The sequence below is a fragment of the Ovis aries genome, chromosome 9, assembly GCF_016772045.2.
Source record: "Ovis aries strain OAR_USU_Benz2616 breed Rambouillet chromosome 9, ARS-UI_Ramb_v3.0, whole genome shotgun sequence".
In the NCBI taxonomy this organism is placed as follows: Eukaryota; Metazoa; Chordata; class Mammalia; order Artiodactyla; family Bovidae; genus Ovis; species Ovis aries.
The window spans coordinates 26,476,146-26,499,371 of record NC_056062.1 but is presented as its reverse complement, the minus strand read 5'-3'; the positions used below and the strand labels follow the sequence as shown (position 1 = coordinate 26,499,371).

The following is a 23,226-nucleotide window of genomic DNA, read 5'->3' as shown; positions in this document are numbered from 1 at the left end:
ACCAACTCCCGGAGTTCACTCAGACTCATGTCCATCGAGTCGGTGATGCCATCCAGCCATCTCATCCTGTGCCACCCCCTTCTCCTCCTACCCCCAGTCCCTCCCAGCATCACAGTCTTTTCCAATGAGTCAACTCTTCTCATGAGGTGGCCAAAGTACTGGAGTTTCAGCTTTAGCATCATTCCTTCCAAAGAAATCCCAGGGCTGATCTCCTTCAGAATGGACTGGTTGGATCTCCTTGCAGTCCAACGGACTCTCAAGAGTCTTCTCCAACACCACAGTTCAAAAGCATCAATTCTTCAGCGCTCAGCCTTCTTCACAGTCCAACTCTCACATCCATACATGACCACTGGAAAAACCATAGCCTGGACTAGACAGACCTTAGTCGACAAAGGATAGTGAAGTTGAAAGGTAGAAGTAATAGATGTTCTTGAATGGTATCCTTGAGTTTCCATATTACTTTAGGATTATTCATCTATGCATTTCTTGATATATGATAGAGAAAAATCATTTGCTTAACACTCTGTTAGATCTTGTTTCTCTTATTTGCAACCCAAAGCATTCTTAACTGATATACATGACTATAGCAGTGAGAAATACTACTTTCTTTTCCCTCTCTAATAAATATGGCTTGTTGATCCTTCTTATATTATTTACACTCACAGATCTAAGAGAGGAAAGACCCCAGAGGAGCCCTTTTTTGGGGTAGAAAAATAGCCGAAAAGGAGATCTTGGTCACCGAGGATTTTTTTTTCCAGGAAATACTTCTGGAACATTTCTATTTATAGCACATATTTCTTCTGCAACTTTTAGAAAAGGCCACCTGGTGCCCAGCCAAGTTGGCATGGCCATTACCTGCTTGAGACAAATGATTCATCCAGTTTCTGGAAATCACAACCATACCACCCAAACAAGAGACCCAGTCCATTGTTTCAATACAATGTGAAGCATTCCCAACAGTTTGCTCAGTGTTTTTCACCAGACCCTGAGCATTCAATTCTTCCTGCTGAAACCTAAGTGCATTTGAGCACGCTGAGAGGACTCAAGTCACATTTTCTAAAGGTAGATGATTTCTTTGTCATTTCAGGTGTAAGCTGTTGTACATGAGCTGTTAATATAAAGTCTGTTTCTATCAAGTTTCAGGGAATATAAGGTATGAATCATACCAGATTGTATATTTTTGTGAAACCACCAATGTGTTTGGTATTACGCAGTGCCTGTTTTGCCGATTAATTAAAACAGATGACACCTACAGGTTTAGCATAAGTTCCTGTTTCATTTAACCAAGTGATTCAGGATGGAAGGGAGCCATCTTGTCATGGCTTCCACCCTGGAGCCTAGTATTCTCATGAGGGCCAAAAACTGAAGCTGACACTGTCTTCCAGGATTTGCCTTTACTCTGCCAACCTGGTGGTAGAGGACTTCCCTGGTGGCTCAGACGGTAAAGTGTCTGTCTACAATACGGGAGACCCGAGTTCGATCCCTGGGTTGGGAAAATCCCCTGGAGAAGGAAATGGCAGCCCACTCCTGTACTCTTGTCTGGAAAATCCCATGGACAGAGGAGCCTGGTAGGCTACAGTCCATGGGGTCCCAAAGAGTCAGACACGACTGAGTGACTCCACTTTCTTTCTTTCTACCAACCTGGGCATTTCAGTTTAAGGGAGTATTTGCAAACTTTAAGCTCTCCGGATGATGAACCGAACTCACTGGCAGGACTCCTGGATGGTGAACTGAACTCACTAGTAGAAAGGCCATATTCTCCTCATGGGGAAGGACAGAGTGAAGACCTCAGTGTCTTTCCAAAAGTAATATACCTGCATCCAGCTCTCTAGCACTTCAGAAAGCTTGAAAGTGAAAAGTGAAAGTGAAGTGTTTAACTCTCTGTGACTCCATGGACTATAGCCTACCAGGTTCCTCCGTCCATGGGATTTTCCAGGCAAGAAAACTGGAGTGGGATGCCACTTCCTTCTCCAGCAGATCTTCCAGACCCAGGGGTTGAACTCAGGTCTCCTGCATTGTAGGCAGACGCTTTACCATCTGAGCCACAAGGGAAGTCAGAAAGCTTGCTTCCTCTCATTTCTCCCTTGTCCCCCACTCTACCCTACTACTCTGCTTCTATCATTCTTTTAATGGATGATTTCACCACTGAATTTGGCCCAAGAGCACAATTTCATTTTCCTACTCACTTCCACTAAACTGTTAATGGTGGGGGGGAGGGTGGGGATGGGAGCTGTTGGGGGAAGTGGACAGGGAGAGGTCAGTCTTCAGAGCGAGACTTTCGCTTGTTACTTGTAATACTTCTTGATGTTGGGAGTTTATGCAGTGAGTAAATATTCACATATTAGTTACCTCTGTTTTACATAAAAAGCAAGGAGCTCTTATTTTCTTCATCATAGCACCTGTTTTTGGAGGTTGACTTTTGGCTGATCAAACATAATAACAAGAAGAGATGTTCCATAGCTCTTTTTAAATTCTAGCAGAATAAATTTGTTTCTTTAAATTTTTTTTGAATGAAAATTTTCACATGTGGAAAAGTATAATGGATACTTCTACCTGGAAACATTTTGCTGTAATTGATTATCCGTCTTTAAAATTTGGTTAGTATTTAAGCAGTTTTATGTTTTAAAGCAAGTTACAGCCATCTTGACATTTCACTCCCAAATATTCCATAGCACATCTCTAAAAGTTAGGCTTTTGTCTTACATAACAATAATGCAATTACCATATCTGTCAAAATTAACAATCAGTTCCTGGTGCTACATCATGTCCATCCCCAATTGAAATGTCCTCAGTTGCCCCAGATGTTTCTCTCATAGTTCATTTGTTCAGACTACACAGTGCTTCACTGAGGAGTCTTTTGAGGCTTCTTGAAAGGCATTTGAAGGACATCAGGATTAGGAAGGTTGCCTTGACGCCCAGCTGGACGGAGGCCATGATGGAGAATAGTCTTGCTTTCCTTGGGTGATGACTTTGCCTGGTGGAGGCTAAGGCATGCAACATTCTTGCTTAATGACTGACAGCTAGAACAGGGACTGGTCTGTGATTTCCCGCTGATGTGAGTTTAAGATTGGGTGACCAGTATGGAAATCACATGCAAATTAAGCAAACTGTACTAACTTTCCACGAAGAGGTCAGTGAGGAGTGACGAGCTTGAGGATTATTACATCTATTAGGAAAAGAAAATATATTCTTAAATTTGTTGAATTGAGGCTTTGTTGCTTTAGGGCAGTTTTAGCTCCATTTTTTCCTCTATCGGAGAAGGTAATTTAGCCACTTATCCACAGTTGTTGTTCACAGATTTCTGGTTAAATGTTGAAACTTGAATTATTTGTGTGTGAGTGGCCAATCTCCTTAGCTGATCAGTGCATATGCTGCCCCTAGACTACCCCAAGAGTCTTAAGTTCAAGTCTTCATTTTGCCAATAATCCATGTGATTTTCAGTTCAGCTTTAAAAAATCACTCAAATATGCTGGAAAATGAGGGACTTAACCCAGAATCCTTTAAGATGCTTTTGGTTTTTAGATTCCAAGTATCCCTAAACAAGTCAGAATTGATTGACTCCAAATTACTCTTTCTGGCATTTGCTGAAGATTGAGATCATACATATTCCTTTAGCAGATACTGCTAGGGAAAAAAAAATAATCCCATTAATTTCATTCAGTTCAGTTCAGTTCAGTTCAGTCGCTCAGTCGTGTCCGACTCTTTGCAACCCCATGAATCACAGCACGCCAGGCCTCCCTGTCCATCACCATCTCCTGGAGTTCACTCAGACTCATGTCCGTTGAGTCTGTGATGCCATCCAGCCATCTCATCCTCTGTCATCCCCTTCTCCTCCTGCCCTCAATCCTTCCCAGCATCAGAGTCTTTTCCAAAGAGTCAACTCTTCGCATGAGGTGGCCAAAGTACTGGAGTTTCAGCTTTAGCATCATTCCTTCCAAAGAAATCCCAGGGTTGATCTCCTTCAGAATGGAGTGCTTGGATCTCCTTGCAGTCCAAGGGACTCTCAAGAGGCTGCCTTCTTATATTGTTATTTGTTGCCCAGTTTCATATTTATTTATTTGGTTAGAAGAGAGACTGCCAATAGGGTGTTTAGATGTCTTCATTCAAATTGGAGTTTTGCTTCCTTTGAAGGATCTTAAACAAGCAAAAGACTATTTTGGAAAGTCTTGTGATGCTCTGTAAGAGAACTTGATAACTGGTCCTTGCTTAAGATATCAGAAAAATCAAACACCTTCAGAGATGGAGGACGAATGAGGGGACCTGGGTGTTCAGAGATTTTTGTCTGGTTTCTCTACAACTGCCAGCTTCTGATTTTGAACACTGAAAGCGGGAAGGTGATAACATTCCTTAAGCCCCTACTATAAGTCAGGCACCACACATGCATGTCTTAAATAAGCGTTATGATTCGTATGTTCTAGATAAGGAAACCAACGTTTAGAAAACAGTTTTAAATAAACTTCTCAAGGTCACACAGAAAGGAGGAATCAGTGGATCCATGACCAACCAGACCAGATGCCAAAGCCCTCTGTCTCCTTCTCATTGCCAGCTCACCTGTCCTTCATTTGTACCTCTTGGAAGGGTAGATAGAGACAATGTCCACAGCTAATAGCTGGGAACGTATTTATGACAGAAATAGCATTCACGAGATTGTGTCTGTGAGTGTATGTGTGGGTTGGTTGATTACTGAACTTCAGTTCTCTTCAGGAATCAAGCGCAATTCTGTTACTTAATATGAAATTAACTGAGTTCTCAACTAATCGCAGGTCTTCATCTCTATTCTGACCCTACTGGGATGACTCCTCCCCTTCTTTATCTGAGTTCCCATCACCTCCTTCCCACCCTCCTTCTCTTCTCCTTCACAGAGAACCTTCTTTGACCCTTCAGACAAGATTGGGCCCCCCGATACACTCTCCTAGCCCTCTGACCATCTCCTTTTGAATCAAATATTTGTATCTATTTAGTGGCTGTGTACAGTAAGACAGGTTAGCACAGAGCTTAAGTACTTGGGCTCCATAACTGACCAGTCTGGGACCATAACCTAGGTGCTTCTACCTATTAACTGTATAGCTTTTAGCCAGGTTATTATGTGTCAATATGCCTCAGTTTCTTCATCTGTAAAATGGGAATAAAGGCTAATACCTAGTAACCACTGAAGAGCATTGATGATTAAATCAGTCAGTCCATGTCAATTCCTCGAACAGCGCCTCATGCATAGCAAGCACTCAGCCATAATTTTCTAACCTTCTTAATGGACAACAGTTCTAATGGAGATTGATGTTCAGTTCAGTTCAGTTCAGTCACTCAGTCGTGTCCGACTCTTTGTGACCCTATGAATCGCAGCACGCCAGGCCTCCCTGTCCATCACCAACTCCCGGAGTTCACTCAGACTCACGTCCATCGAGTCAGTGATGCCATCCAGCCAACTCATCCTCTGTTGTCCCCTTCTCCTCCTGCCCTCAATCCCTCCCAGCATCACAGTCTTTTCCAGTGAGTCAACTCTTTGCATGAGGTGGCCAAAGTACTGGAATTTCAACTTTAGCATCATTCCTTCCAAATAAATCCCAGGACTAATCTCCTTTAGATTGGACTGGTTGGATCTCCTTGCAGTCCAGGGGATTCTCAAGAGTCTTCTCCAACACCGCAGTTCAAAAGCATCAATTTTTCGGCGCTCAGCTTTCTTCACAGTCCAACTCTCACATCCATACATGACCACTGGAAAACTATAGCCTTGACTAGATGGACCTTTGTTGGCAAAGTAATGTCTCTGCTTTTCCATATGCTATCTAGGTTGGTTATATGGGTCTTATTTATTGTTGTTTTCCCGGTGTCTACTCACATTGTGGATACTCAAGAAATATTTATTGCATGCTCTATTTATTACCTTTCTAAATTAGACAGCTCTGAATTCTACCAAATATTTGCTGCATTCTGGATACTTTCATATATATAATCTCTCATGACTCTCACAAGTTCCTTATTATTGACATAACAATTTTACTGATGAGGAGAGAAAAGCTCAGAGAGGTAAAATGCCCTGCTCCAGGTCATACATCTATTAAATAGTTGATAAAGTAATGAAACTCAGCTATGGGGGACTCTGGGCCCAAGGCCCTTGCTCTTTTCTCTTCCCTAGGCTGCCTCTTTGTGCCTGAGAAGGAACAATGAACCTTATGTAAACCCTGTGTAAATAGGAGGTTCTGGTTTCATGAAACCAAAGCCAAGGCAAAGTAAGCAGAAGTTAACGAAAGAGTCACAGTCATCTGATATTTAAAAAAACCTCAAGCAGCTTCCTTGTTTCCTAGATACCAAAATGGATGTTGATTCCTGAGTAGAGATTGAAAATCATTAAGGCTTCTTCCACAGAGGTCACAGATTTCTGCATAGAGGACTAAAGAACCGGTTGCTAATGCTGGTTTACATGTAACCATTATGGTCCTCTTGGGCCACACAGAACTGTAATAATTCCCAGTGTTGAACTACACGGAAGCTCAAAGATTATCGGGAAAATGTGGCTATTTGTACTGAATTAAGAACAGTTGATGTTGGTGCTTCTCGAACTGTCAAGTGCATATGAATCACCTGGGAGAGCTTATCATGAATTAGATTCTAATCGAGTAGTTCCGGGGAGGGGCCTGAGACTGCATTTCTCACAAGTTTCCAGCTGATGCCAATGGTGCTGGATCATGGACCACCTTTTCCAAAGCAAGGACTCTGTGAGACTGTATTTTAGCCAAATACAGAGACTCCAATAAAAGATGGCCTTTGCAATCACAGAAAAAGCAGGGGTCTGCTGGGGGAGCCACTGGCATTCAAATTTAACTGTGCCATTAATGTGAGTGGGCCTGTGGGCCGACTTCTCTTGAGATTTGAGTGTCCCCATCTATAAATAGGGCTTCCCTGGTGGCTCAGACAGTAAAGAATCTACCTGCAGTGTGGGAGACCTGGGTTCGAGCCCTGGGTTGGGAACATCCCCTGGAGGAAGGCATGGCGACCCATGATAGTATTCTTACCTGGAGAATCCCCATAGTCAGAGGAGGCTGGCAGGCTACAGTCCACGGGGTTGCAAAGAGAGATGACCGAGAGACTAAGCACAGCACAGCAGCACCTATAAATGGGTGCACTGAGTATTGGGAAGAGCTGTGGTTTGCTGCAGAGTATCTTTAAGGCCTCTTTCATTTCTAAGATCATGACTGCCTCCTTCATTCTAATACTGACATTGAAGTTGAAATTCATTTTTTTAGAAAAGGAAGTGGGAAGGGACTTGGGATCTTGTGACGGTAGCCTCCTTAGCAGTAGCCTTGGGAACCAGTTGGTGCCCACCCAGCGTCGTGTCCAGGATACAGTTTCTCCGCTCCTTTCTGCTGCTCTGTGGCCAGTGACTGCTCTGCCAGCTAGCCAAGAGCATCTTGTCAGCATGACACACCACTTACATTTGATCCTGGAATTCCTTGACAGTGAAAGCAACCTTGGAAAAAACAACAATGACCTTTAGCTAGGACGATACAGTCATGGACCTTCAGAGCCCAAGTGAAGCTTGGATGACCCAGAACTCAAAGGCCTTGATCCAGGGAAGAGACTGGTCCAAGGACACACAGTCAGTGGAAAGAACTCTGGCCCCGGACCTCCTGCTGGCCCACTGCCAGCCCTCATTCCCCCTGCCCTGTAAATCGATGCAGTGTGCAGGTTTTAATTATACATGCTGGATGTGCTTGGCAACTGTCATTAAGATGCAATAGCTCTCCAATGTGAGGAACACTGTTTTCCTATCACTCTCGGGGTTCTTGTTTTATTTGTTTCCTTAGGCATTCCCAATTTAAAAATAAAATTCCTAATACTTGTCTCAGATATTAGGCATTGTTGGTGGTGATCAAAGACACTGAACGTGAAAGCTGCTTTCCTTTTCCAGTGATATCTGGGGAGAATTAGGCTGCTTCCCAGGGACTGGTGCTGCCACCTCGCTCCAAGCACACGGAACACTGAGACAGAGCCAGGAGACAGCAACGTCAGACAGAAAAGAAGAGAAGAAACGCAGGAGAAAAGACCATCACACTGTCCATGGTATCCTGCAAAAAAGCTACAAAACACGCTCACCAGCTTTCATGCTTCCCATCTCCTTGGAGACCATGCTTTCGGTGGAATTTGCATTCTCTGGGACATTCAGAGCTTTTAGAATATTACTATGAACAGAAAGAAAGAGAAAGGAGAATGAGAAGAAAGAGGAAGAAGCCAAAGCCTACTGTTTCTTTATTAACATAAAACGTTATGACAGTGAGCTTTACATAGAGTGTTACCGGCATTGACTTTCTCCACATGAAGTGAGATGTTAGGACTATTGTGAAGAGAAAGATGTGCCTCCACAAGTAGACAGAGTCTGCATCTCATGGGAGGGATCACCCCACTGACCACTGGCATTGACTTCTTTGGACAGACCTCTCGTCTGCATATATTCAGAGCTGATTTGCTGTCAGTGGCCATGGAGGAAGTCATAGAGGTCCAGATACACATCTTGGTGGAACCGCGGCCGGAGCATGGAGAACTGTCAAGACCTCCCCCAGTAAGAGAGCTGCTAGAACTGAAAAATATCAGGCATATCCTAGCCTCGTCAAAATGCAGAGGAGCCTCTCTTCTCATCCGTGTCGCCATTCCCAGGGCCAGTGTGGAACCTCAGCGCCCCTGCCGCTGTAGCCTGGCCCTGCTGCCCTCAGCTTCCTAGCCCCCTACCCTGTCATTTGTCCCTGTACAAGGTTGCCTGGTCAGTCCACCTTCATGCTCAGAATGACGGTTCGGGCTCTGTCATCTTCCTCCTCCTTGACTTGTCAGGTCACATTCTCTTCCTGGCCAGGCTCTCCCGGGTCATCAGAATAAACTCTGTAAGCTGTCGCTGTCCCTGGCTGCTCCTCCACTATATAACCTTGAGGGGCCAGTGTATGTGTTTCCTCTTGCTTCCGGAACAAATAACTCAATGCCTTAAGTCACAGGTGGCTCAGTGGTAAAGAATCCGCCTGCTAATACAGGTGGCTCAGTGGTAAGGAATCCACCTACCAATACAGGAGATGCAGGAAGTGCAGGTTCCATCCCGGGGTCAGGAGGATCCCTTGCAGTAGGAGATGGCAACCAGTACTCTTGCTTGGAAAATCCTATGGACAGAGGAGCCTGGAATGCTACAGTCCATGGGGTCAGCCATGACTGAACGACTGAACACTCACCCGCATGAAATGCCTTAAATGAGAAGCTAATTATCTTTTAGTTTGGAGACCAGAAATCCAAAATGGACTTCACTGGTCAAATCAAAATGTCAGCATGACTTTTGTAACTTCTAGGGGAGATTCTGTTTCTTTACCTTTTTCGGCTTCTAGAAGTTGATTGTGTTTCTTGGCTCAAGGCTCCTTTTCTCTGTTCCCCAAACTAGCAACATCGTGAGATTTTTCTCATGATGTCATCTCTCTGGTTCTGATCCCTCTGCCTCCCTCTTCCTCATTACTCAACCCCGTGATTACACTGGGCCACCTGGATGTTCCAGGATAATCTCCTGATCATAAATACAGCTTATCAGAAACCTGTATTCTCACTGGCACATAATATAACCTACCACAGGATCCAACTTCCAGTTTGTTTCCTGGGCTTGGGAGAATATTCTGTCTAGAGATGGGCAGGGTGATGGCTTCTCTGAAAGTTGGTCAGAGAAGATAAAATAGCCCTAAAACACATTCGTGCCACTGCTGCACAGCTTGCTCTGACCTATGTCACAGTTTTGCCAGGAACCATCCTTTCTTGCTAAAATTGTGCTGATATTAATCACTTCAAGACTACAGCAAAAATTCAGTATGTAGCTATTGCCATAAAAAAAAGCAAACATGCATTAAATACTTAAATTACAAACTAAGGAGCATCTATTAGTAAATGCAACATGTTATCAAGGCCATAAATAATAATAGTTTGATATACTTTGTAAGACATTTTTGTCAAACAGTGTGTGTATGTGTTGGTTGCTCAGGCACGCCTGACTCTTTGAGACCGCATGAACTATAGCCCGCCAGGCTCCTCTGTACATGGGATTCTTCAGGCAAGAATACTGGAGTGGGTTGCCATTCCCTTCTCCAGGGGATCTTCCCCACCCAGGGATGGAACCTGAGTCTCCTGCATTGCCAGCAATTTCCTTATCGTGTGAGCTACAGGGAAGTTCTCCTGCATTGTAGGCAGATTATTTACTATTTGAAACACCAGGAAAGTGAAACAGTGAGCTGAGTACTTTCCATGCAGATTATTTAATTTCTAAAACAGCTCTATCAGGCAGCTGCTATGATATGTGCATTTTAAAGTAAGGAAATACAGGCTTACAGAGGATGAGGATATTGCCAACGTTCACACAGCTGGTATATGGAGTGGAGGGATTTGAATCCAGGTTGCATTTGTTTCCCTAATGCAACCGCTAGGTGACACTGGCAATGTGAGTAAAGCATTCAGGGAAGGGGCCGTCACACCGAGGAGTGCAGCAGCTGCAACAGTGTGCTCAGTGGCGGTCCCCTCAAAACCCCTCCAAGACTGTAGGGGAAACCAGAACTTCTTTATATGCCAGCTACTGAAGCACATTTACCCCCAAGGTAAACTTTACCGACATTGCTATTAGATCAAGGTGTGTTTAGGACCCATTCTCCTTTTATTTTTGACTTCCCCTCTCCATTTTGGCAAAGGTGATTGAAAGAGAAAAGAAAAATCGGCCTTGCTGTGTTTAGGTCTTAGACGGTTCACTTCCCTACAGCTTCCAAGGGAACAGTTTTCCCGTGGCCAGGCGAGGGCGTGCCTGGGTGTGAGGGGAGGACTGATGGGAGTACTGACTGTGGGGTGTATTTGCTGGGCGCTCTAGAGACTGTTTTGGGGACCATGAGTCAATATGGTAGATTCCCATTAGAGACGCAGAACACGCATGTCATTCATTCCCTGCTCCCTCCTTCCCTCCCTCCCTTCCCCTCCTTCCTTAAGCATTCATTTTGTAGGCAATATGGACAAAGAAATAGGAAAAACATGGCCTCTCCTTTTAAAAATCCAAGAATTCATAGGAGAAAATAGAAATCACTGTCTCTGAATAAATTGGACTCTGATGCAGCAAATAAGTATTAAGCACAACATGTCAGGCATCTAACAAAAGTAAAATATATATCCTGCTGCTAAGTCGCTTCAGTCGTGTACGACTCTGTGTGACCCCATAGACAGCAGCCCACCAGGCTCCGCCGCCCCTGGGATTCTCCAGGCAAGAACACTGGAGTGGGGTGCCATTTCCTCCTCCAGGGGATCTTTCCCACCCAGGGACTGAGCTTGTGTCTCCTGTGTCTCCTGCGTTACAGTGGACTCTTGACCTGCTGAGCCACTGGGAAAGCCCTAATAATTATAAACACTGTGACTTCTACTAGGGGGAGATCTCTTTGATGACTAGGACTGTCTGAACCTCCTTTGTTTCTTTGGAGAGCACCACATGAATTCTCACCCCTAGTAAAACGTTTAATAATGATAGTGTTGGAGCAGATATAAGCCACTTTAATACACTCAGGAGATTCCACAGAGATGGCCGTGCATGTTTGTTCCGTTTTTCACTGACTCTGAGACAGGGAAAGACATGATATTGCTCCTTGGTGTGGTTTTGTAAGGGTCCTCAAATTTCAGGATTAGATTGGTTTCCAGGCACCACAGCTCCTGAGCACATGAAGTAAGAGAGTCTAATGCTGAAGATCCTGAGCTTTAGAGATACATCTGCCTCCGCAATTTGCTTCTGTCCTTTTTCCTTTCTGGGAAACCACAGTTTATAGGTTAAAATATATCCATGATGATAATGATTGTGTCTGTGATGATAATGGTGCAAAGTTCGTATTTCCTGAGTCCTTGTCATGGCCAGAGAATGCACATGTGTGAAATCATTTCATTTTTGTACTAACTCCCCAGAGTAAGCAATATTATCCCCAATAGTTAGATGGAAAAAGTGAGGCAAAGAGAGGTTAAATAATTTGCTCAGTCACTCTGATAGGAGTGAGATTCAAGCCAGATAAGCTGACTACAGAGCTTATACAGTTTTATTATTAAAATTCTTATGATATTTGTGACTGTTCCAGAATAATTTATACGAGAAATTGTGATTTCACTAGAACCTGGCAGGAAGTTTCTCAAAACGGTTTGGAACCAATGATGGCTCTCTCTTTTGTTTTTTCCTTCTAAAATTGTAAGGACTATAAAAGTAGAGGCCCTGTCATCTGCTTATGAATTTTTATTTTTAATTCATTGAACAAGTGGTTGATACCACTGAAGAGTGGAATTCCTCACCACACCTTTCTGGTCTTGTGTAAGCAGATGGCTCCCTCTGGATGGTGTGAGATTTGTTGTGTGGTGTGGTTAAAAGGGGACCGAGAGTAACAGCTGTGTGTTTCAATGAGAGCATCCATCATCACGAGATTTGAGACAGTGGTTGTGTGCGGATGGTTAGTGTGCAGAAGAGGAGACTCGAGGCCCATGGTGGCGACCCTCACCACCTGACAGGTGTTTCTCTGAGACTGTAGAGCATCCTGGTTAAGACCTTGATGCATGCCGTCCTGTGGAGTGAGAATGATCTGGGTCTCACACCCAGCTGCTTACGAGAAGCTACTTATGAAGCCTTGCTGTTTTAATTTGCAGAAGGACAAAGGAGATAGTAATACAAATCCAAAATGCCTCATTTGCGTTTCTAAAATCCCCAAATACCCGACAGCAGTATATATTTTCGTAAGCCCGTGGCAAACTCATTTGGCAACGAAACCTGACCTGACCTGACATGGAGCTTGTTGGGGTCTTTCTTTATCTCACCTTTTGTCAATATACTGTATTTTGCTGATAGATATTAATGTGTTTGATTAAAGCACACTATCCCAGGCACTGATAATACTAGACAAGATACTATATATATATCTCTCTCTATAAATATGTATATTATATTGGGCTACCCAGGTGGAGCTAGTGGTAAAAAACCTGCCTGACAGTGCAAGAGACCTAAGAGACACAGGTTCAGTTCTTGGGTCAGAAAGATGACCTGGACATGGCAACCCACGTCAGAACTCTTGGTTGGAGAATCCCATGGGCAGAGGAACCTGGTGGGCTACACTCCATGGGGTCGTAAAGAGTCAGACACTACTGAAGCAACTTAGCACAGAGGCGTGCATTGTATTACCTTTCTAACATAATAAAAATTGTCATAAATTTCAAAATTCACCTTGCCCCAAACCTTTTGTACAAGGGGTGAAAGACCTGTACTAACTACCTCATTACGTTTCTGTGTGGATTAAGAGGAATAAAATATAGAAAGGGTTTAGCAGAGATACTGGCATATTATAAATCAACAACATGGTAAGCAATTTTGCTGTACTCTGCCTTCAGTTTTGCCCTCTTTATAACAGCACTGTGATACAACGTTGCTTAAGGGTGCTACGCTGTTGTCCCCAGGACTTTTTCCCCAAGGTCCTTTGAACATTTTGATGTCAGCGCTTCTGTAATTTTCAGAAGATTTCAACGGTTAAGTTTTTTTTAGGTCACAAAGACATCTCAATGGTCTAATGACTGAAACGGTGAGAGCTTGCCGTGTTCACTACTCCATAAGAAACAGCTGAGCTTACACACGCGCAAGCAACAACCGTGTCAGTCCCACTGCCCAGCCAAGCACTGTCACGAGATGTTAAATCAGAAAATCCTAAAAGGCACTTCAAGCTCAGAGGTAAAACGCAAAAATATATGCATCTTAGAATCCAGAAGACGGCCTGGGCTACCTTGGGCTTTTTCAGACTCCAGTTCTCTGGCGGGCTGTGGGCTGAGCTTGGACTGATATTGCTGGGGATATGGGAGCAGGACTTCAGATCCCTCCAGGTGGTTGCGTCAGGTGGCCTGGGAGGACCTGCCTGGCGCTGGAGTTCTCTGGGGCTCTGAGAAGAAGAGGAGACAGCCTGCATGTGTTCAAGAGGCCCTGGCGTGGTTTTCTTGACTTCCAGGTTGTGTCGGCTCTTGGACTGTCCTCTTTGGTTTTCCAGGCCGGGTTGAGTTCTCATCAGTCATATATTCTCTTCTGCTTTTGTCCAAAAAGCCAAGTATGGGGGGAAAAAACGGTTGAGTTTTGAAATACTTTTCATCTGTGACAAAGAAAAGTATTTACATTTCACATGAAATTGTAGATCAACTTGGCAACATTTGAAGAAAATTTGAGAAAGCTATTTACAGTCTTTAAGTTAGCTACTACTGATGCATACTGACATTCTCTGATGGAAGGGGTGAACCCAGACGCCCCCTTTCCCTGTCAGAGCTATGAATCCACCGAGACACAAGGAGGTCGACAAATGGAGAACAGAATGCCAGCTTTATTAGAGACAAAGAGAATGATGGAGATGGAGGCAACAGTGGATTTCTAAAACTGTTCCCCAGAATTAGGCTGGCTTTTCCACTCAGCTATTGACAGCACTGGAAAAAAGGCATTTTTCTCTTTGGGGTCAGGACTTTATTTTATATGGCAGAAAATACAACTGTTCTCTGCACGCACTTTTGGACTGTTAAAGGGAAGCAGAAAGATGGGTTATGAAAGCTCTGTGCTTTGTCTCCAGCTCTCCAATGAGATTTGGGAGCTCTCTGCAAGGAGGAATAAGCAAAGGAACAGGAGTATTTGGGGAAATTTTTTCTTTAGACCTGCAAGTGGGACATAAGTATTCTCCATCTAATTAGTCTCTCCTTGCTTGAGCCTTTTTTTGTGTGTGGAGAGGGAGCCTATAATCCTTTATGGTTTATCCTTTGGAATAATTTTGGTCTCTTTAATCAAATTTTATATTTGCAAACTCTCACGTACAAAAAAATATAAATAACCCTGATCTTGATGTTTGGGCTTCCCTGGTGACTCAGATGGTAAGGAATCTGCCTGCATTGTGGGAGACCCAGGATTGATACCTGGGTTGGGAAGATCCCCTGGAGAAGGGAATGGCTTCCCACTGTAGTATTCTTGCATGGAAAATTCCACGGACAGAGACCACAGTCCATAGTGGCGCAGACAGTCAGACATGACTGAGCGAGTGACACTTTCAAGGCTGCTCTTGATGTTGGGAAGATAAGAGGTGATATACTCTATTGAAAGGATATCTCCATTTTGTCACATAATGATATGATGGGGAAACCTTCCTAGAAAAGTTCTCTTTAGATACATCTGTGCCAAACTGCAGATGGTGACTGCAGCCATGAAATTAAAAGATGCTTACACCTTGGAAGGAAAGTTATGACCAACCTAGATAGCATGTTCAAAAGCAGAGACATTACTTTGCCAACTAAGGTCCATCTAGTCAAGGCTATGGTTTTTCCTGTGAGATGGATGTGAGAGTTGGACTGTGAAGAAGGCTGAGTGCCAAAGAATTGACGCTTTTGAACTGTGGTGTTGGAGAAGACTCTTGAGAATCCCTTGGACTGCAAGGAGATCCAACCAGTCCATTCTGAAGGAGATCAACCCTGGGATTTCTTTGGAAGGAATGATGCTAAAGCTGAAGCTCCAGTACTTTGGCCACCTCATGTGAAGAGTTGACTCATTGGAAAAGACTCTGATGCTGGGAGGGATTGGGGGCAGGAGGAGAAGGGGACGACAGAGGATGAGATGGCTGGATGGCATCACTGACTCGATGGATGTGAGTCTGAGTGAACTCTGGGAGTTGGTGATGGACAGGGAGGCCTGGTGTGCTGCGATTCATGGGGTCACAAAGAGTTGGACATGACTGAGCGACTGAACTGAACTGAACTGAAGTGAACTGTGCCAAACAAACGAGCTGTGTGAACTTGGTGAAGTCATGTCACCTCTCTGGTCTCTGCTCCCTCAGGGGTTACCCCACAGTGCATTGGATGGCTGCCTAGATCCTGTCCATCCGTCCCATTCCCTCATTTCCAAGAACAATAATTACTGCAGAAAATATCATCTTGCCCTAGATTGTGATCTTCATGACTTCAAACGTGTGAACAGACGAACATCAAAAAACAGCTGAGGCATAACACAGGACACACGGCAGTGTCAAGGGGCCCTTCCTTAAAACTTCCAGCTGAGATAAACTTTGAGACAAATAGCACTTGTGTGTCAGAGGCAGGCGGGAGAAGGTGCTACAGCATGAAGCAGTCTTTATTCGGGGTGTAAGCTCCCGTGTCCTGGAACAGGGAGAACTTTGTTTTCTTGAAATGTGTGTCTCAGGCGCTTGCCTGTGTTGTCCCTTGAGGACAGGGAAGAAGCAGCAGTTTAGGATGAGCTGCTTCTGTCCTAAACCCTTCAACCCAAGTCTGCAGCTTCTGCGGCTTCTGGCTAGGCTCCTGGGCAGGGGACCAGGCCAGCCTGCACACACGTGTGCGCGCACACACGCGTACGCTCAGAAGAATCATCACACACGGAGACTCCGTGGGGGAGAGAACAAGGTGCCGTCTGACCCACGCACAGCACCTGCTACTTTTGTATTATTTATTTATTATTTATGTATTTATTTTATAATAAATACATGAATAATATTTATTTTTATAATAAATGACATTCATTTTATTTTCTAATAAATTTATTATTTTATTTGTCTTATAACATTTATTTATTTATAATAAATAAAGTTTTCTATTTGGGGTCTCCACTGCTGCCTGGGCTTTGCTCCAGCTGCAGTGAGCGAGGGCCGCTAGTCTCTGGCTGCGGTGCGCGGGCGTCTCACTGTGGTAGCTGCTCTCGTGGAGCGTGGACTCGAGGGCACTCGGGCTTCGGTGGTCGCAGCTCCCGGACTCTAAAGCACAGGCTCAATAGTTGTGGTGCACGGGCTTAGTTGCTGCAAGGCATGTGGGATCTTCTCGGATCAGGGACCAAACCCATGTCTCCTGCATCGGCAGGTGGATTCCTATCCACCGTACGACCTGGGAAGCCCTCAACTACTTCTTTGTCACATTCTTGCCTCACTTGGGAGGACTTCACTGCTCCCTTCCACCCACCCCTCCCGTTGGGCTCCAAAGCCCCGGCAGGATGCACATGTATTCATTACACTTTCCTGTCTAGTGAGGCACTTATTTTGTCCTCGCAGATGTCTACCTCTTCTAGACCCTCTACTCTGTGGATGCAAAGCGTGTCCCTGATACAGTTTTGATTCCCCATCCCCAAGCTCTGGCAAATAAACAGCAATAAATGCATGATGTTTGAATGAGATGGGGTTAAGGAACACAGGAAACACCACTGGGATCTCTGTCCATCTCACTCTACTCCATTTCCTGAGAACAACCACTGCTCACTACTAGGGGTGGACGCCTGGCGGTCATGAGACCTCTCCCCTGACTACAGTGGAACGGGCTGACTCAATCTGGGCCAACTGAATTCCCTCCAGCAGGTTCAGAGACAGGTCCAGGCTCTCCCTGGCATCCAAAAACAAACCAAAACAAACCAAAAAACCAATGTCAGCTCTGCAGAAGGTAAAGAAATGAAAGACTGTTTCTATTAACAAAACTAATGCCTATTTACTCTAAAAATCCAGACAATGTATACATATATGATATTGAAGCTGACATTTAGTTATGGCTATAGTTTGTACAAGAAAATAGTAGGGGGTGGGGATTTGTCCTACCCTAAATAAAAATAGCATAGTAGTGGAGAAGTGTAAATAAGTTGGAGAAACAGAAAAGATCCAGCTATATATGGGCATACATTCTATGGTAAATGTGCCATTTCAGTTCAGTGGAAAAATTTTTTTTAAATGATGCAAAGACAATTGATTTCACATTTGGATGAAAATGAAATTAGCTTAACTTAAACAGAGTACAAAAATAAATTCACATGAACTAAATATAAGCATAAAAATAAAATGATAAAATCATTTGTTAAAAATAATATTCACTAAGACTCCATCATAGTTTGAGGTGGAGGAGGCCTTCTTAAGGAAGACAGGGAACTCAGAATCCATACAGGGAAAACACAATGAACAGCTTTAGTTATTTAAAAAACAATTTTATTTATTTTTTAATTGGAGGACAATTGCTTTACAATACTGTGGTGCTTTCTGCTAGACATCAACATGAATCAGCCACAAGTATACATATGTCCCCTCCCTCTGGAGCCCCCCTCCTATCTCCCTCCCCATCCCACCCCTCTAGGTTGCACAGAGCACCACCTTTGGGTTTCCTGAATCATATAGCAGATTCCCACTGGCTGTCTACTTTACATATGGCAATGTATATGTTTCAATGATACTCTCTCAAAGCATCTCACCTTCTTTCTCCTCCACTGTGTCCAAAAGTCTGTTCTCTATGTCTGCATCTCCATTGCTGCCTTATAGATAGGTACATCAGTACCATCTTTCTAGATTCCATATACATGCACTAATATACAATATTTGTCTTTCTCTTTCTGACTTTCTTCATGTTTCATAATAGGCTCTATGTTGTCCAACTCATTATAACCAACTCAAATGCATTTCTTTTTATAACTGAGTAATATTCCACTGTGTATATGTACCACAACTTCTCCATCCATTCATTTGTCCGTGGACATCTAGGTTGCTTCCATGTTCTAGCTATTGTAAATAGTGCTGCACTGAACGTTGGGATACATTTATTTTTTTCAATTATGGTTTCCTTAGGGTATATGCTCACTAATGGGATTTCTGGGTCATATAGTAGTTTTATTCCTAGTTTTTTAATAGTGGCTGTATCAGTTTGCATTCCCACCAGCAGTGCAAGAGGGACTTTCCCTTTTCTCCACACCTTCTTCAGCATTTATTGTTTGTAGACTTTCTGATTTGTGTGAGATACCTCATTGTAGCTTTGATTGTAGAAGTTGTGCATCTTTTCATATGTTTATTAGCCATCTGTATATCTTCTTTGGAGAAATGTCTGTTTAAGTCTTCTGCCCACTTTTTGATTGGGTTGTTTGCTTTTCTGGTTTTGAGCTTCATGAGGTGCTTGTATATTTTGAAGATTAGTTCTTTGCCAATTGTTTCATTTGCTCCCATTGTGAGGGTTGTCTTTTTACCTTGCTTATAGCTCCCTAGTGGCTCAGTTGGTAAAGAATCTGCCTGCAATACAGGAGACCTGGGTTTGATTCCTGGGTTGGCAAGATCTCCTGGAGAAAGAAATGACAACCCATTCCAGTATTTTTTCCTGGAGAATTCCATGCACAGAGGAGCCAGTCTGGCTACAGCTCATGGGATAGCAAAGAGTCAGACTCAACTGTGTGACTTTCACATTCATAGTTTACTTCAAAAACAATAATTTTAAATATTTTGACTGTTAAGAAACTCCATAAACAGAGAAAGCAAATAACTGATTATGAGAAAGTATTTACAACTCATATAACACAGAAGATGACAGCTTTAGGATATCCAGAGGATACAAAGAACTTCTACAAGTAAGAATTATAAGACAGATAATCTAATAGACAAATAGGAAGGACATAGTTTTAAGGCCTTTTTTTGGGGCAAAGTGTTGATTTTTATTCAAAGCAACAAGCAAGCAAAAGCATAATTTGTTCTGTGTTCCCTGGATGTAAAGCCCATGAAGTTTTGTGGGAATTAGCTCTCCCTAAATATAAGCTGCGAAATTTTGACACTGAATTCACCTGGTCTATTTTACCAACAGTAATCAAAGATTTGTTGCCTGACCCTTCAAATTTACTTGACAACTAGTTGTCAATAAAAAGGCTTCCCTCGTAGCTCAGTCGGTAAAGAATCTGTTTGCAATGCAGGAGGTTCGATTCCTGGGCTGGGAACATCCCCTGGAGAAGCAAGTGGCCTCTCCCACACAGGGCTTTTGTGAGAATTAACTGTGATAATTCTCAAGAACCCAGGAGGAGGGACTGGAAGAAGTGGAACTTAATTATTATTTCCCTTTCACTTTTCCTCTTCTGTTTCACTAGGCTACTTACAAGCAGGAGGTGTCTCAGATGCATTTTTATGTCCCAGTGTTTGTTGCAGCGTCAGAATGGTGGAAAGAAAGATGGGAAGAAGGAAGTGAGAAGATGGAGGGAGGGAGGGAGGAAGGAAGGAAAGGAAGCATGGAAGGAAACACAAGTCCTCATCAAACTTGGCAGATTCCTGGTGCAGTTCCTCCTCTAACCACATGATGGCGGCATGAGCACAGCAGCGCACTTGAGCTCTGGAGTCCGCCACTTAAAATAGAGCCAGGGCGCCTGGGTGTGTTTTGTGTTTGTGCAAGCGAGTCAGAGTCACACCCAGTCTCAGCACTCTTAGCTGAGCGGTAATGCAGATCGACATGGAAATCTTCAAGGGTTTCAAGGTCTTTCTTTCTAGAAAAAAAAAACAAAAAAACAAGAATTTGATAGTAAAAAGACTCTGTGGTCGTTTTCAAATGGGGAGTTTTCCTTCAGTACACAGCATCTGCTCGGCTGGGCTGGCAGTCTGTGTGCCAGTATGGCAGCTAATGAGCCCCAGGCTGGCTTGCTGCTCCTGGGGCCCGGCTGGAGCAGTCAGCTGGTGGAGTGATGGGAACTGCAATCAGCAGCTCTGCACCAACACGCCCCGGGATGGAAAATGTGATTTGTGACACAGCAGCTTGGGAATAATAATGAAAACATAATTGCTCCAGGCGGATTGCTGTATGTCTTTCAGTTGCAAAGCTGCTTCACCTCGTGTGAGAGAAGCTGTAGTTCTTAGCTTTTGTTTCCCTAGGACAACCAGAGGCACACCCAGCAACTGTCCTTCTGCCCCCGTGCTTTAGATGTTTGTTTGAACCGCCAGAGAAAGGCTGTCTCCTAACCGGGAGGAACCTGCCTCCGCTCCCAGCTCTCTGTGGCAGCCTGTCTGTTCAAGTGGAACCACCCAAGTTATAGATGTGGCTTTCAAACCTGTTCACCCCTTCGACTGCTACCAGGAACATGCTTTTACCCTGTTTTGTTTTTTGCCTTATGAAAAAAATATAAACCCCTGCATATGTATTTCCCTTTAGAGCTTACACGCATTTCTCATTTTATCTTCATCACAGCTTAGGAAGGCGGCAGAGTTTATCGACACGGTCTTACAGACAAGGATGCCAAGAATCAGAAAGATGCCACTATGTGTCTGGAATCTCCATCTCCCAGGGAGGAGTCCAAGGCGGGTAGCCTGGGTTTGAGTCCCCTTCAGCCCCTGTAGGTTACCTGCCATCTCTAAGGTCCAGGTTCCTAGTCTGTGAAATGAAAATGTTCCAAGCCCCTTGGGGATGAAGGAGGACCAGATGGGATTCTGTCCAGAGCACCCGCTGTGGCAGGGGCTTCATGGGAAAGCTGAGTATCGTATGGAGTACCTGTTACATTCTTTCCCCTGGCCCCAGCCCCATAGTCTCTGCAAACAGTTCCATGCAGTTTCAACAGCTTTTCTGCTTGGGGAGGGGGAGAGGGTGATCTCCTGCCCAGCTTCTCTGGCCCGCTGTAAAACTTTGCTCAGCTTCTAAGGATGGATTATCCGAGAGATTGATGCTGCAGGGACCACTCCTGACCTAGGGCGGGGCTGGAACTGTTGAATAAATCCCATTGAATAAATAACATCCTCTTTTCATTCTCCCAGGTGGATTGTTCTCAGATATATTTTACCTGGCAGGAGACTGAACCACAAGCACTCCTAGTCATGGCCGAATTGATGGCATATTTTTACCTTCGTGTCTCTTCCTTCCTGTTTTACTCACTGGTGCTTCACTCACTGTCCTTGGGATCACTTCCAAAATAAAGTACCAAGATGCAAGCCTCTAACTCGGGCTCTTCATTTGGGAACCCAGGCTGGAACAAGGTGGGAGATAAGCCAGGCCTCTGCCTCCAGGGTCGGGAGTTCCTCAGTCTATACACACACACACACACACACTTTGCTCCACATCCATAGCAAGAAAGTGGAACAAGGGGTGAGTTTGATGAACTCTAGAGTGCTTCCATACCCCACTCCAGTACTCTTACCTGGAAAATCCCACGGATGGAGGAGCCTGGTGGGCTGCAGTCCATGGGGTCGCTAAAAGTCGGACACGACTGAGCAACTTCACTTTCACTTTTCGCTTTCATGCATTGGAGAAGGAAATGGCAACCCACTCCAGTGTTCTTGCCTGGAGAATCCCAGGGACGGGGGAGCCTGGTGGGCTGCCATCTATGGGGTCGCACAAAGTCGGACACGACTGAAGTGACTTAGCAGCAGCAGAGTGTTTCCAGGGCAGCCCATAAATTGCCAGTGGCCCCCAAAGGGTGGGGAATGTGCCTGTCAGGACTCTTAAGGACTCTTGGGTTCTTGGGCTTTAATGGGCCTAGTGTTCACCCCAAGATACCCTGGCAGCCGCAGCCACCTTACACCTGGGACTATCAGCAGGTGAAGCCCAGAGCTGTTTCCCTGATGTGATTTAAGGGTGCCATTAGGGTCTGTGATACAAATAGATGATAGGGGTGGGGTGCCATGTTAACCCCGGGATATTTGCCCCAGTGGGGTAAGTTGGAGTTTGCAGAGGACAGGGCAGTCCCAGGTGAGAGCCATATGCTTACCCCCACCCTCCCAGCCCCCACCTTAAGCTGCCATTTACTGATAACCAGTTATGACTTATGCTAACGTTCCATGCACATCAGTCTTTTCTTAACCCAACTTCACAGTAGGATCCCCTGGAGCAATTTTTAAAATGCCAGCACTGATTTTCACTGGTCTGAGGGTGGGGCTTGGGCATCCAGAAAATTCCTTAATAATTTTCATGGGCAGCGGGGTTTGAGAACCATTGATACAAAGCATCTTTTTCCAACTCACCTGCAGTCTTCCCAGGAAGATATTCTTACCCCTTGCCTGGCCCTAAGAATGGGAGGCCCTAAGTCTCTTGGAGCACTTAAGACCCACAGCCAGTTAGCCATGGAACAAAGAGTCAAGTGCAGCTCGGTCTGACACTGAAGTGTCAAGCTCCGACAAGAAAACTTGCCAAATTTCTTTTCTAAAAAACCCAGCAGAGGGTAAGCCTATCCCTTCAGGAGCAGACATTAGGGTTTCCAAAGCAGACTGGGAAGTTTTTGCAGTCCTATACTCCACCTCGGTCTCCTTATTTGCTTTCATGAAAGATGAGATTTTCATATTTTTCTATAAAGTTGATATTCCAGGGATATAGGCTGGGGTCATTCAGACCACACCATGGTTTGCAGAGGGATCACGACATTGTGGTTTGAGCAACTCACTTATGATCTGTGTCCCTGTCTCCCCTAAATGGGCAAGAGAGAATTTGGGATCACCATGAGGGGATGGGTGTGGATGG

The 23,226-nt window shown here is 44.4% G+C and overlaps 1 long non-coding RNA gene across 1 annotated transcript in view; it reads left to right on the top strand.

Moving 5' to 3' along the window:
* The window catches only part of LOC121820326 (uncharacterized), a 137,571-nt gene extending 115,867 nt beyond the window's left edge, over positions 1 to 21,704 (top strand). Inside the window, exon 2 of the long non-coding RNA XR_006060810.1 lies at positions 20,971 to 21,704. This is a non-coding gene — a long non-coding RNA (uncharacterized LOC121820326). The remainder of the gene's footprint in view (positions 1 to 20,970) is intronic.
* Positions 21,705 to 23,226: the final 1,522 nt, after the last annotated feature.